Here is a 15,354-nt window from a genome sequence, read left to right on the forward strand (position 1 = left end):
GATTCTGCAGCTAGGGGGCAGTGGAGGGAGACTGAAGTAGAGAAGGAGAGGTTATTTCCTCTTCCTGTTGGGTCCAGCCTCTGGCTGCCTCAGGCAGTCTCAGAACCAAGGTCATCACCCTCTCCCCAAGGATCAGACCACTAGGCAGGCAGCTCCCCAAACTCAAGTGCAGAGCCCCAGCTTAACAGAGGCCTTCCTCCAAGCTGACACAGTGCCAGCCCCACTGGACACCATCCGCTTCCCACTTGTCTGATTGCCAGCATCACAGGGCTCCTTCTTGAGCTACTGAGGTGTGAGCCTAGCACCCCTCCTCAGAAGTCTGAGGGCCAGCTCCACCAAGCTCCTCTTCCGGCTCCTGAGAAGTCACACGCAGTCCAGACAGCACCCCCGCCTCAATCCCTTTTTGCTTTTTTCAATCCTCCAATTCCTGTTTAACCAATTCCCTCTGTTAAATTATCTTGTGAAATACCCTAGCGTGTTTTCGGTTTTCCTGACTGTACCCTGACGTAGAAGTAAAAATGAAAGAGTGTGTGGAGCGATGCGTGGAGTCGGTGGCCTAAAGAAGCTGGAATGAGGAATGCTAAAGCAGAAAGCTCGTCACTGTTATTTTGAATCCGATGAGAAAATGAGGGACGGAATCTATCATTTACTTTAAATGCAACTGTCGTTGGTTTTTGAACGGCTGTCATCTGGCAGAGACATTATAATAGTGCGAGGTACCGAGAGGATAGAACGAAGCAGCCCAGAACATGACAGCGTGGCAAAACAGAACTTCATTTTCCACAAGAAAGAACTTTCTGACAGTCAGCCAAATCCTTGGCTAGGATGGTCAGTGGATAGGGATATTGTAGAGAAGATTCGATTTAAGATTCTCAAAACCATAAGATTCAATGCTTCTAGTAAAAGTTGGAAATAAATAGACAGGTAAAGGAGGGTTGTGTACTGGGGCATCCTGTACGCTAGGTTACAGCCTGAAGCAACCAGAGACCAGTCCGATTGCCTGTGGGATCAAACTGATTACCCAGAAATTGATCTCTAAAGTGCCAGAAAAAAAGATGCAAAGTGACAATTGATTCAGGTAGTAGCCTCCTGTCAGCTATACCAAAGCCAACGTGAAAAGTAAGGTGTTATTTTGAAGAATTAAATAGTGCAGGGCTGAGGCACCAACTGTTTACTCCTCAGTCGCTCCATCATAGGTAAGTTCCATCAGGGGCGTGAACCAGCTAACGTGTGATAGGAAAGACTCTGGAAACTGAAAGCACAACTCTTTAAAACAAATGCTTCCAGTACCCTAATCTAACACTCAATAATCTAATCTACTCTAATCTTGCTCAGTATTGTGCTGATGCAAATCTCCAGTCAGGAATGTCCAAGGATAGCCAAGGGAGACTCAGTCTCTGGTCAGGTTTATAACAGAACAGAAAGTCAAAACGCAAACAGAGACGTAGAACCAGCCGCTATTTCTATACGCTGTCCCTTTTCTTTCCTCTCATTCCATTACAAATTTTCTCCCCACATCTATGCTACTATACTATATTCTAGTGTTCTGGATCTGAATTTTTAAGTTCTATGGCACAAGTTTGGTGGGCCTTTTCCTCTTAGAAAAGAAGATTCTCATAGTATTCAAGCTGTAAGAAATTCCCAAATAACAATAACCCTCTGCAGCAAAAATAATCAGTTTTAAATGACCCAAGAACATATACGTTCAGTGTTTTAAGGGCTATCTGAATTTTGAATGTTTGTCTCTCGGTGCTTTCTGAATGTGGGCAATCAACACAGACATAAGGGAGAGGGAAAATAGTCCATCTCACCTTCTTTTCATTCCCTCTTTTTCTTATCCCCTTAAAGTCCTCTTTAAGTGCTGTCATTCTCTAAAAGCAGTCAAAATATATGCCCGTGATGGGACTTCCATTCAATTTTGAGAAACATTTCCGTTCCCTAAAAACCTCTTGGGGAGTTTCAGTTTCCATGCTCAACCAGAAACCAATGGAAAAAAAAAAACCAAACAATGCAAAAGGGCGAACTCAAACCCCAGAGCCAAAGGATAAAGCTCTGTGATATTTTATCCATATTCTTCATCAAATAAACATTTGAAAATGAAAATATGACAAGACTCATCCCAAGAACCAGTATTATAATGTCATCTCCGAACAGCTGTTTCTTAACATGCTGTGTGTTACAAAGAGGTCTCACAGCTTGTTTGCATCCTTTAGAAAACACATTCTTCTACATCTCAGTAACTACAATTACATATGGAAGCTCTTTGCTGTTCAGTTGAGTTTTGGTTTGCTTGAACAGATATTAACACAATGGGCTTCAGATCCGCCTTTCCTTTGAGCTGGCTCAGAGATCCCTGAATTCTGGTTTTGGAGACCTGCAGTCAAGAAGCCAGACCCACATACCTAAACGGGAGCATAGCTAAATGCAAAATGAGGGAATTCATTCAGCACCTCCACAAATTTGTTAAGAATATAGGTTGGTGGTTACATCTCTTTGTTTAAGTAAAATTGGAATCTTGCCTGATTAGCCTATGAATTCAAAGTCAACCTAAAATTAACCTCCTGGAGGGCAATTATTGCTTGCCCTAAAAGTTCTCGCCAACATGTTAGGCCACCACCGCCACTCTGGAGACTCCAGGTCCGTGGACATAGAGCTGATGTCACACAGCATGCAGGCAAAAAGCAATCATTGGAGTTCTTGATTTGATAGAGATGTGGCAAAAACAATTATGTGGATAAGCTTTTTATTGCTAATGAAATTACAGTCAACAATATTATTCTATCCTTAGTAATGCTGAACTGAGGTTCAGGATTAAGTGATCTTCCAAATAGTCCACATCTAGCAAGCGGCAAGGTTGAGATGTGGACCCAAATCTGACTTCCAGCGTTAGGTTCTTTCTATGATTCTACCACATACAAAGACAGTGGCTCAGCATCCTTAGATTTGATTCTGCAGAATGGAATTAACTTTTTTATCTTCACCTTTATGAAGCGTTCTCATTCTTTAAGACTCAGCTCAAGTCCTACCTACCAATAAATCTTAATTATACTCAGTCAGTGTTCTCTCCATCCTGTGAAGTCTATAATATATATTACTTGCTTGGGTTGGCAATTATCTTGTCACTGGCACATTGTCACCTCCAACTAGGTATTACATTTCTTTATAGCCTCTAAAATGTCTAGTACAGTGATAAAGACATAGTAAAAACTCAAAAAATGCTTACTGAAGGGCTCGCCCAGTGGTGTAATGGTTAAGTTCACACCCTCTGCTTTGGCGGCCTAGAGTTCACAGGTTCGGACCCCGGGCACAGGCCTGTACACTGCCCATCAAGCCACGCTGTGGCGACGTCCCATGTACAAAATAGAAGATTGACACAGATGTTAGCTCAGGGCCAATCCTCCCCACAAAAAAAAAAAAAAAAAAAGCTTACTGTTTGGATAATCAATTGATTGAAGATTTTATCCAAAATCATATCATTTTCAATACTCTCTCCAACCTTCAGTGCTTTTTTTTAAGGGGGAGTATCTGGATATTTTCATTTTATCACTTTGGCATTCTAATTTATGAGTAAGTTGTACAAGATTCTACCCTGGGTTGCACATGTAGACTTAGCCCAAGGATGATACTCAAAATATTTAAAGTCATTATGTTGGGGAACTGACCAATCAGAATGGAGCAGGGTATTGGAGGCCACCTACCGTGTCAGACATTAACCCTTTAGTTGATGAATTACAGGCAAGGCCCAGGGATGTCAGGGGTTGGCCAGAATGGCCTGAATGACAGGAAGATACTAGCAGGCTTAGGACAAGGCCTCTCTATCAACAGGAATGGAAGTATTTCGGTAGTTTTCAATATTTTAACAACTGGTATGGCCGGAATGGTGCAAACTAATAATCATCAGCCTTGGCCTGGCCCCAGAATCTTCAAAAACAGCAATTGCCAACAGGGAAAATAAGCAGCCATCATGCAAGGTCTATAGAAAATGGAGTCCTCACTCTCTTATTTGGAGTTTTTAAAAAACAAATACAAGAATCCCTCATCCTTTCTCCCAGCCTTGTGTAGCCAGGATGTACACGTACTTTAGAAATAATTGAACAAGAAACTGGCAGGACTATATGTTTCTAAACTACAGCTTGAGGTAATTTATTTTAGGATTACCTAATGGCCTTTAGTTTTTGAATATTAATTGTTGTCATTTCCTATGCTTTTACTACCCTGCTAACATTATTATGATTATTATCTATTTGTACTCCACTCTGTTCCAAGAAAATTCAAAAAAGATACAATGCAACAACATAAAATATATTTGTTATAAGTGGGATGAATCAGATAAAGTAAACGTAAAAGGAAGAAAAGATAGAATTAGAAGTGATGTTTGTATTCGAAGTACTTGCCATAAAGTCTGAAACGTTTGCAAAAAGTGAGCTATGAATTTGAGCTCTAATCTTTCTAGCAGATAAAATGCAGAGGGAAACATGAGTTATAAAATACACTGGATCCATTGAGATAAAAAGAAACCAATTGCTCAGAGAAATGCACGGATCCGTTCTCCTGAGACTGCCATCAATAAGGAAGGTGTTTGCTTAAAATGGAATTATTTTACATGGCTGTTTTCCTTAATTAAAAACTTGATGTAAAAAGCTAATAAACAAACAAAAAACTTACTTTTGCAAGTTTTCTACTTAAACTGAACTTAGTTTATTCAAGCCTGTCTTCTCCCAACAAAGTTCCAAGAACGATCCAACCTCATCGGTAGGTAAACCAGTCGTAGCATTTTGAATGTGGGGCTAAGTAGTCTGAGCAAAGGGATTATTTCAGAAGTGTTGTTTCTCCGGAACTGTCAAAACCTGAATGAAACAGACATGGATATAAATAACATGTTTTTGGCCTTTGGATCTCTTAAAAGAAAACAATAGTCAAAATGTCAAGGACAAGCTCAGACCTTGCGAACATGCCACAGCATTGCCAACCTCAGACCTGGAATCCCATTTTGAGCAATAGGCCTGTTTAATTTGAAATTCAATTTATGTAGCTCTTAATTCTAAGCAACTCAACTATGAGAGAGAGGCTTTTATAATATACATTTGGGACATGTCCCTTTGTGTTTCTGGAGAAGAAATGTGTTATAAAACTTTTTATGGTAGATTGGTGTAATTGGTTTTAGTGATTCAGAAGCAGCATTCATTTCTGAGGCATTTATGGGAAATACATATTAATAAGCAAAAAGTCACTCTTTTCTTCCATTTCCCAAGAGCCTTCTCAGAAGAAAGTGGAAGATATGATTTCTTTCAGCTATTCCATCATGCTCTTTTCCCGTCCAATGTACTCATCACGTACCAGGAAGAGCAATATTTGGGGCAGGGTTGGAAAGACATGGGCTTATGCATCACCATGGTCACAACCTCCCAAGAACTCAGTGCCCAGGAACCAACAGTCCAGTGACTGGCATTGAAATGCCTGCGAGGCGAGCGATTAATGTGATGCAACGGTGGTGAGAGTGAGGGAGCAAAAGTGTGTCATGTTGATCATTTGGCTATTGACCTGCTATCACAAAACCCCTTGTGGCTCAGTCGACTTTTCTGGTGACTTTACATTTTCAACTTTTTCTAAAATTCAAAAGGTATAACTAGTACTACTTTGCTTATTTTAATTGTTCTGAAAATGTACAGAAATTGAGAAACTATACAAAATTATTTGGTTTAATGAACTTGGTTTTCAACTTGTCTGAGTCACTAATCTTACTTCCTTTAATAAGGGCATAAACAAAACTCCCCCGGCTCATTAATCCTGAAATCGGAAGTCAACTCCAAAGGGAAAAGTACTTAACATGCTTAAAATGTTGAACGCTTTTACAGCCCTTTCTCGTACAAAATCTTATTTAAACCTATCTTATGAGAAAGTTTTTTTCATCTTTCAGAGTTTTCCCTTAGTATAGCTATCCTCACTGGGCACATAATAAACCCTTAATAAGTAATTATTGAAAAGAAGGAAAGAAGGAAGGAAGGCAGGCAGGAAGGAAGGAAGAAAAAGAGAGAAAGGCTCATTTTACGCAGGAGAAAATTCAGAAGAGTTAGTGATTTGTCAACGTGTATTGGGCTGGTGGAATTCAAACCCCAAGTCTTTAAATCCATCTTTCTTTATTACTCAAAACTGCTTTCATTCTGTGTAGAAAATAAAAGATATTGCATTTTCTAGAAAATCACAATATCAATATTTGTGATCACCAAGTAGTTATTCACTGCTAATGTTTGATTTCGACTCTTCATCAGTCTCATATTCTGATTACTTTTATTATTTCACTTACTGTAAGAAAATCTTAACTTTAGCTGCAAATGTATCCCAAAATGAGACCAACATTGTCAAATGTTACTAGCAGCTTTAAGGCATGACTTCAGTATTTAAAACTTCTTATGCTAATTCTTAATTTGGTTCCAAGGCTTTGGGCAGAAATTTCTCATTTGCAACTCACACCAGAGGGGCATGACTCCTTACTTTTTTATTGTTGCCAATTTCTCCATGTCACTCATTTTAGCTCCTTAGCAAATAACTGAATTTTTCATTCAAACCTCTGAGAGACATCACAGTAAAATAAAAATTCATAAAGGTACAAGACACAAACATGGCAAATAATGTGGTTTCCTCAGGTTTAAACAGAATAATAACTGTGTGATCATACTATTTGTTTCATACTGTTGTTGATTGCATAATTTCACTGCTATAGACTAAATTGTATCCCCTCAAAATTCACATGTCAAAGCCCTAAGTCCCACTGTAATGGTAATGCCTTTGGAAGGCAATTAGGGTTAGATGAGTTCATGAGGGTGGGCCCTTATGATGGAATTAGTGGCTTTATAAGAAAAGGAAGAGAGAGAGATTGCTCTTTCTCCATCACGTGAAACCACAGTAAGAAGGCTGCCATCTGCAAGCCAGGAAGAGAGCCCTGCCAGCAACCAAACCAGCCAGCACCTTGATCTTGGACTTTCCAGCCTCCAGAACTGTGAGAAAGTAAACTTCTGTTGTTTAAGCCATGCAGTCTATGGCATTTTGTTGCAGCAGTCCAAGGAGAATAAGACACACACCATCAATTTTACTTTAAAACCTGCATTGTATTTAGTCTGTAATTAATGTAATGATTAAGACTATGTATTAGGGCTTCTAATATTTAGCAAACATTTCCTGATCATTTTCATTGTTAATCCTCACCAACATCACAAGTAACATGTCAATATTCACAGCTCCTTTTCATGAACAAACTTGATGCAAGCAGGGCTATTTAAAAAGCATGGTGGTTTGCTGGCTTAGCCACTGAGTCCGCCATAGAGACCAGACTTCAGCTTGGGAATCAAAGCTTGTTTCTTTAGGCTCACTCAAATCATCCTTTATGAGCCGTAGACTTCTGGAAAAGGCATACAATGCTAAGAAATTAGTGACAAAAATTAAACTTCCCCCCCACCCTGACCTTGTACATTCTTCTATCAAAGTTCCTATAACATAATATTAAATTTTTAGACATAAAATTCTCTCTCCTAATCCCAGGACTATTTCTTTTTCTTTGTTTTTAAAGATTGGCACCTGAGCCAACAACTGTTGCCAACCTTCTTTTTCTTTTTCTCTGCTTTTTTCTCCCCAAATCCCCCCAGCACATAGTTGTGTATTTTTAGTTGTGGGTCCTTCTAGTTGTGGCACATGGGACGCTGCCTCAACGTGGCCTGACGCATGGTGCCATGTCTGCGCCCAGGATCCGAACCAGAGAAACCCTGGGCCAGCGGAAGCCGAGCGCGCAAACTTACCCACTTGGCCATGGGGCTGGCCCCAGGGCTATTTCTTATTTATTGTTTTTCTTCTTAGCACCAGGCATGGAGCCTGGCACAAAATGAACCTTCACAATTGTTTGGGGAGTGAATAAAGAATTGAATGAAAAGACTGTACTAACATATGAATGCAACAGGATAAACTGATCACGAGTATGGGTTTTAGAGTCAGGCAACATAGATTCAAATCTCAGTCACATCACATGGGTGACCGCGACCTCACTAAAATTTCTTTTCTTCATCTGTGAAACAGGGCTGGCAACAGTATCTCACTCAAGGGAGGCTGAAATGAGGCAATGCACACAAAGGGCTTAGCGCTGTCCCCAGGATGAAACATGTCACTCTCACTAGTTGCCCCACTTCTGTAACTATGTCGCCTCAGCACCTTTTTTTTCTCTCTCTTCGCCCTAGTTCCTGGTGGGAAAAAAGAGGATCATGTGGTTTACCTTAGAGGGTTGTTAGGCAAATTCATTTAGAGAATATCTTCACTCAGTTTGAAAATACAATAAAAATGTTAGGCATGATTATTGTTATTTTACTGTCCAATAAAGTAATTTCCTTGGAAAGCAGTTGTGATAAAGTAGAACAAGCATCAAACTAGGATTTGAGAACCAGGTTCTAATCCTGGTTCTACCCTCATGATCCTAGGCACTTCAGTTCCCTGGGCCCCCGTCATGTCTCCTATGAAGTAAGGTGGTAATCTAGATAATTTCTCAAATCCGTTCTACCTCTAAAATTGTACAAACCTCAATCACCGTCATTTATAGGTCTGAATTTCTATGGCTTGCCTGATAAACAGCTGTGAAACATTGCCCTATCTCTTGGAGGAAAGCGAGTAGTCAACAGATATTTTAGGGATGGCAAACTGAAATGCTGTGTGGCCGGTCCCCAATCCAACCACGGTCAGTGGGGGAGGACACAGATTCAGAAAAAGAGATGCTTATGCCCAGTTCAGGAAAATGCTTTTCTGCTGAGTTTCAATTGATGCTATATTTAAAATTCTCCTGGTTAGACAAGTTATGGTACCTGTATAAAAATGGAATAGTCTCATTAAAATGATGTGGTAGAAAAATTTTAATCAGGCAAAAAGATACTGATGAAAAATTTTTGCAAAATGAACATATTATATACCCAGTATGTACATACACACACACACACACACACAATCTAGTCATTAGTAATGTTGACAGTCTCTGAGAATGAAAGACATGAAGACTTACCTGGGAGGGGGATATGGTAAGGAACTGAAAGTGCATTAAAAACTCTGAGGATCAGGCTAAAGGATTGAGTTAAGTGTCTCTCTACACGTGCACTACATGCACCATACTTCAGATTTTGTGCCTTGTTTGGAACCTAAAACTGTGATTGCTGTTGCTTGCTCACCAATTTTTTAAGAAAATTAAATGAGAAAACATATATCAAAGCCCCTAGCCCAGTGCCTGTCCACCAAGGTATTGGAGAAATGGTAGTGAGTGAGGCTCTACGTAGTACAGACAAGAAAAATGTAATCCTGTATTCTTCTCCATAACTTAATCCCATTTCTCAAAATGGCCTCCTGAAGAATCCTTCCTAAATAAACTCATTTCTCTCTTGATTTTACAGTGAGCGTCCCCTGCTTTTACAGGTTGGGAAACAACAGCACTTCATTGCTATCTTCCTTTGTTTTGGTTTAACTCTACACATTTACCATATGGATGTATTTTGGGAGAAAAATCGTGTGAGGGGCAAAAGCAAAGCACTACTTTTTCAGCTTCTTACTTTTTTAGAGTTGCATAATATATTGATTTTATAACCTACTTTTTCATCACTATCTCTTTATGTCATTAAACATTTTTCTGAGTCCACTGATAAGCACTTCTTATTGCTGAACTTTCTTCATTTCTGACAGCTCCCCCTGCCCATACACACGCTTATTCCTCAGTCCTTCTATACTTATTTTTTTCTTTTTTCAACTGATAACTTATTAACAAAAATTGAAGGGGAAAGTTCAGGGATAGAATAAATTTTAGAGATGGGCTAACTGAAATTGACCTAAAGAGTGACAATATAGCATTGTACATAAAAATATGAGAAGTCTTTTTGTTCACTTCATTGTCTTGATTATTTTATTTAACTAGAGTATTATGCTCCTATTTCTCTTCCAGAAAACTACTATTTTTCCTGCCAAGGTAAAGCCAATCACTTCTGTTGACTTCACGACCACATCAGCTATTTCATTTTCCAACATTAGCTTATGTGGGTATTATAATAATAGGATGCCTGTAACAGCTAAATCAGAGGCAAATGCAATTTGTGTATTCCTAAAATATTAAGATTTGGACTTCTCTAACGTCCAGCCCTCTTCAAAAGTACGTATCAAACCACAACCAACAAGTAAGCTTAAAGGAGACAATCACCCACACTATCTCAGATCAGGGAAGCACAGAGGAACGTGGAGAGGAGGAGCGAGGACTTGAAAGATGGGTTTCCTGCTATAAAAACCTGCCGGTTCCCTACAATACCTCCAGGTCTAAGATATTATGCTAAGCCTCACTGTCAGTAAAGGAATACAAATTAAGATAATTATAAGGCAAGAGTTCTGAAGCTTTAGAGTGCTTAAGAATTGCCTTGAAAGCTTATTCAGCATGAGGATTTCCAGATCCTATCTCAAGAGACGCCTTGAGCTAGGTTTCTGAAACTTTTAACAAGCATCCCAAGTGATTCTGATGCAGAAGTTTGAAGTCCCATGCTTTGAGAAAAATTCTTTGATAGTCCAAAAACATGCCTGAGAAGTTAGCAAAATAAGGAAAAATGATAAAATCCAAAGTTGGTGGGACTGTGAACGGGGACATTGCTTATTGCACTATGGATTAGCTGTAGGTTATAGACTCACGCACAGCAGAAGCTGTTAAAACAACCGGAACCTGTGGACTGGCATTTCTTTGTGGGGAATCACATCCCAGGGAAATATTTTAGAAGATTTATTTGAATGTTACTATTTAAAGATAGTCTGTGAAGTACTATTCATAATACAAGAATATTAAACAACAAAAATTATCAACAATAAGGTAGTTTATCTTCTATTTAATAAATGTTTATCTAGTGCTTACTCTGAGAGATAAAGTAATAAACCCTTTATGAATTTTATCATTTAATCCTCATTTTAAGGAAAGCTTATTGTGGTTAAACAAATAAGATTTATTAACATGAACATATACTATGCAGATTTTTAAATCACACGTGTGTGAATCGTAATGATTCATGGAGATACACAAACTAATATAATGTGAAAATGGCAGAACACAAAATAGTAATAACCTAATTAAAACTTTTTACTGGAGACATAGGGATTATCGAAGATTATCTAAGGGGTTAGTGATATGAAAGACTAGCAGTTTGTGAATTATGAGATGTTTTTTCTATTAAATTATTTGCTTCATAATTTTTTAAGAACACAATTCTGGATATTCACAAGCTAAGAAAATGAGTGAAATAATTTCTGTATGTCAACAATATGAAGACTAGAGGATGGAAATTATAGAAACAACCAATACATTCAAGTGAATATTGGTGTTACACATAAAGAGAAAAGAGAATGAGTTGTACATGGTCTAGATTAAGATCTGGAGTTCTGAATTAATTCTAAAGAATTTTTTGAAACAGAAATATTTTTCAAAAGGTCTAGGTAAATTTTAGAAGTTAAATAAGCACTAGATTTCATAGTTTTCCCCTAGTTTTTTTCTTGAGCCTTGGCTAGCAAATGCTGGTCAGATTTCTCTTGCCGTCAGCAAGACCGCCGGAACTCCATCTCCTAGACTCCCTTCTTTCAGCAATGAATCATGATTTCGGTTACTCCCGTATGCACTGTCAAGGAAAAACTACAAGGACAGCTGCAAAGATAAACCCTATGATGGCTCAGATCCAAAATCCACCTAAAATGGTGCAGATCAATTTTTCACTGAGTTTTTTTTTTAGTTTATTTTAATTAGCACATTGCCAAGGAGGGGTTGATGTTCTTGATAATTTGTGTTAGCCTAATACACACACACACACACACACACACACAGGAATTTGCAGTAATATCAAAATCCGTAGGAAGACAAGTTACTTCAAGTTTATTGACATTTAGCTACTTGGAGGGAAATTGTCAGATTCATTCCAAAATAATTAATTTTTGCTGAAAACACTCAGAGATCTAGTTTTCCCAAGGCAGCCCTGCAAGCCGTGTGCTGCACTGGCGAGGACACACTTCACTGGACACCATCATTGCTTTCCCGTCTGGCAACAGGTGGCCATTAATATGAAATGTTAAACTAACACTGAAATGAAATCCATGCATAATCAGTGATTCTGGAGAGTGCAGGAGGGTTTGAAAGTCTGAAAAGTGCTCATTCTTCTAAACAAGCAAGCTCTCATTTCCAAACTCTTCAGAAAGTGAAAATGAGCCACTGGTGCCAGCTATAAAGAAGCGGTTTCCCAGCTTTCTGCATTTGTAAATATTAAATCACCTGGAAAAGTGATATATAGAATAAGAATCCTCTGGCTGGACTCAGAAGAAGCACTGTGACAGCCCACCACAACCATGGGGGCCCCTGCGGGTGCTCCACAGACACATTTTAGCACATTTTATCACTGTTCTGAAGAAATCTTTTGGGTCCATCAGGCTCCTGAATGTGGTGGCAAGGGAAGTTAGGCAGAGAGCAGCTCATACCCTGGACTCACCACGAGCGAGAAGCTTTGGTGAACTGTGGCTTCAGCCCTTACATGCATCAGTCCATGTATTTGGCACTCAGCCATCCATGGTCTAAATTCAAAATGGGTTAGGGCACAAAACCATGGGTTATCCTGAAGAACCTAGATCTATGCCTTTGTTGAATTCTGGTTTAACATTATGCTCTTGCTTTTATTAAGGACTATTATCCAAAATATACAAAAAACTAAAACTCAACATTAAGAAAACAAACAACTGATTAAAAAAATGGACCAAAGACCATAACAGACACCTCACCAAATAAGATATACAGATGGCAAATAAGCATGTGAAAAGATGATCCACATCCTATGTCATCAGGAAAGTATAAATTAAAACAATAATGAGATACCGCTAAATACCTATTAGAATGGCCAAAATCTGGAACATTGACAACACCAAATGCTGTTGAGGATGTGGAGCAACATGAACTCTCATTCATTGCTGGTGGGAATGCAAAATGGTACAGACACTTTGGAAGACAGTTTGGCAGTTTCTTAGAAAACTAATCATACTCTTATCATAAGGTCCAGCAATCGCTCTCCTTGGTATTTATCCAAAGGAGGTGAAAACTTCTGTCCATGCAAAAACCTACACACAGATGCTTTATTCATAATTGCCCAAACTTGGAGGCACTCAAGATGTACTTCAATAGGTGAGTGGTAAATAAATTGTGGTACATCCAGACAAAGGAATATTGTTTAGCACTAAAAAGGAATGAGTTATCAAAACATGAAAAGACAGAAAGGGACCATAAATGCACATTAGCATGTGAAAGAAGCCACTCTAAAAGGCTACTTACTATATGATCCCAACCATATGACATTTTGAAAAAGGCAAAACTATGGAGACAATAAAAAGATCAGTGGTTGCTGGGGTTTGGAGAGTGGGGAGGGCTGAATTAGGCTGAAGACAGAGGATCTTTAGGGAAGTGAAAATACTCTATATTATGGTGGATACATGTCATTATCCATTTGTCCAAACCTATAGAATGTATAGTACCAAGAGTGATCCATAATGTAAACTATGGCCTTTGGGTGATTATGCATCAGTGTAGGTTCATCAATTGTAGCAAATGTACCACTCTGGAGGCAGGAGGATGTTGATAGTGGGGGAGATTGTGTGGAGGGTAAGGGGTATATGGGAAATCTCTGAACCTTCCCTCAATTTTCCTGTGAACCTAAAACTGCTCTAAAAATTGTCTTAGTGAAAAAAAACATGAGGCTGGCCTGGTGGTGGAGCAGTTAAGTTCGCATGCTGTGCTCCAGTGGCCCAGGGTTCGCCAGTTCAGATCCTGGACACGGACCTAAGCACTGCTTATCAAGCCATGCGGTGGCAGACGTCCCACATATAAAGTGGAGAAAGTTGGGCACAGATGTTAGCTCAGGGCTAATCTTCCTCAAAATAAATAAATAAATATATATACATATATAGCTAGCAAAGTAGAATCATTGGAGTAAGTGTCCATCCTCTCAAGTTTACTGCTTTAAAATATGTCACGTTCACTCAGATTCTCAATCCAAATGTGTTTATCTAAGAAGTCTCAAGATTTAAGAGGTACTTCCTGTAAAGGATATAAGGTCAGAAACAAGATGCTTAAATTTTTGACATTCCTAAATGGTCAGTCACGTGTGAAGGAATACATATGGTTACCAAGCATTTGCATGCCATGCTTTCAGCACTATAGCAGAGAACACGTCTATTTGATTTGTATGGCGAACAAAACACGGAGTAAAACATGAGAGAAACTGGTGAGAAGTTTGCACCGCTCTAGGCTGGTTGGAACTATGGAAAACAAATTTGGGTGTTATCTGAGTCTGTAAAACAGTATATTCAATGGACCCTAATATGAAAAACATTCTGCCCTTACCCTAAGAGAATGTCTTCTGAAGAGCTGGGTTTGTTAAACTATGTCCTTCGGTTTCAACGTGTCCTTTTATGCAAATAAGCCTGACCACCTAGCCTGTTGTCTCTTCTCATCAGGATGCCTACTGCTTATTTCTATTATGTTTGTCTTAAGTTTGAGAATTTTGCCAAGATCATAAGCTGCTAAAACAACTTTTTCTATTTAATTTCCTTCCTTCCCAACTAAAGCCTTAATTGTCAAAAATATTAAAATGGAGATAAGCTTGCACTGGAGCATTTGTGAAAATTACAGTGTCCTCAGTGACTTCCGATGTGGCTGGGACCAGTTGCTGATAGTAACTCAGATAACAACGCGTTTCAAACAGCTAATCTAGAGAGGCTTTCTAAAAATATTAATAATACAATCCAAGTGATTTAATTTCTCTAGATGAGTATAACGCAAGCTCACTGACTCCGTGCGTCATCGGGCTCCGGTTGCTAGGAAATCCATGAATAGAACTTAATATGCATTCAGCAACAGGCTGCAGGGGCAATTTATCTCCATGGATGCTCCCTCAATTGCCTTTGAAACGACATTAAGATAACTTTGAAGCATTCGAAACAAGCCAGAGTCACCGAACACAAAGGAAACAGGCCGTTTTTGGACAACCATCCGGACTTCCTGCATAGCCCTTTGAAGTTCACACTTCTTGGGATGTGCATGTCTTAATGTATATTCTATTTGGTAGGGATTATGGAGCTTTGGCCATATTGTGAGGAGCCGATGCAGGACAAAGAATGAGGTGAAAGTGTGGGCTTTGGAAGCAGATGCATCTCCTATCAAATTCCAGGTTGGTAACTGAATAGTTTGGTTACATAAACTTAAAATAAGAGTAACAATACTCACCTTACGGCATGACTGTGAGCCTTAGACGTGTGTATCTAAAGCCCCTGACATACACGGCAGCC

This window comes from Equus przewalskii, chromosome 4 (genome assembly GCF_037783145.1).
Source record: "Equus przewalskii isolate Varuska chromosome 4, EquPr2, whole genome shotgun sequence".
NCBI classification, from domain to species: domain Eukaryota; kingdom Metazoa; phylum Chordata; class Mammalia; order Perissodactyla; family Equidae; genus Equus; species Equus przewalskii.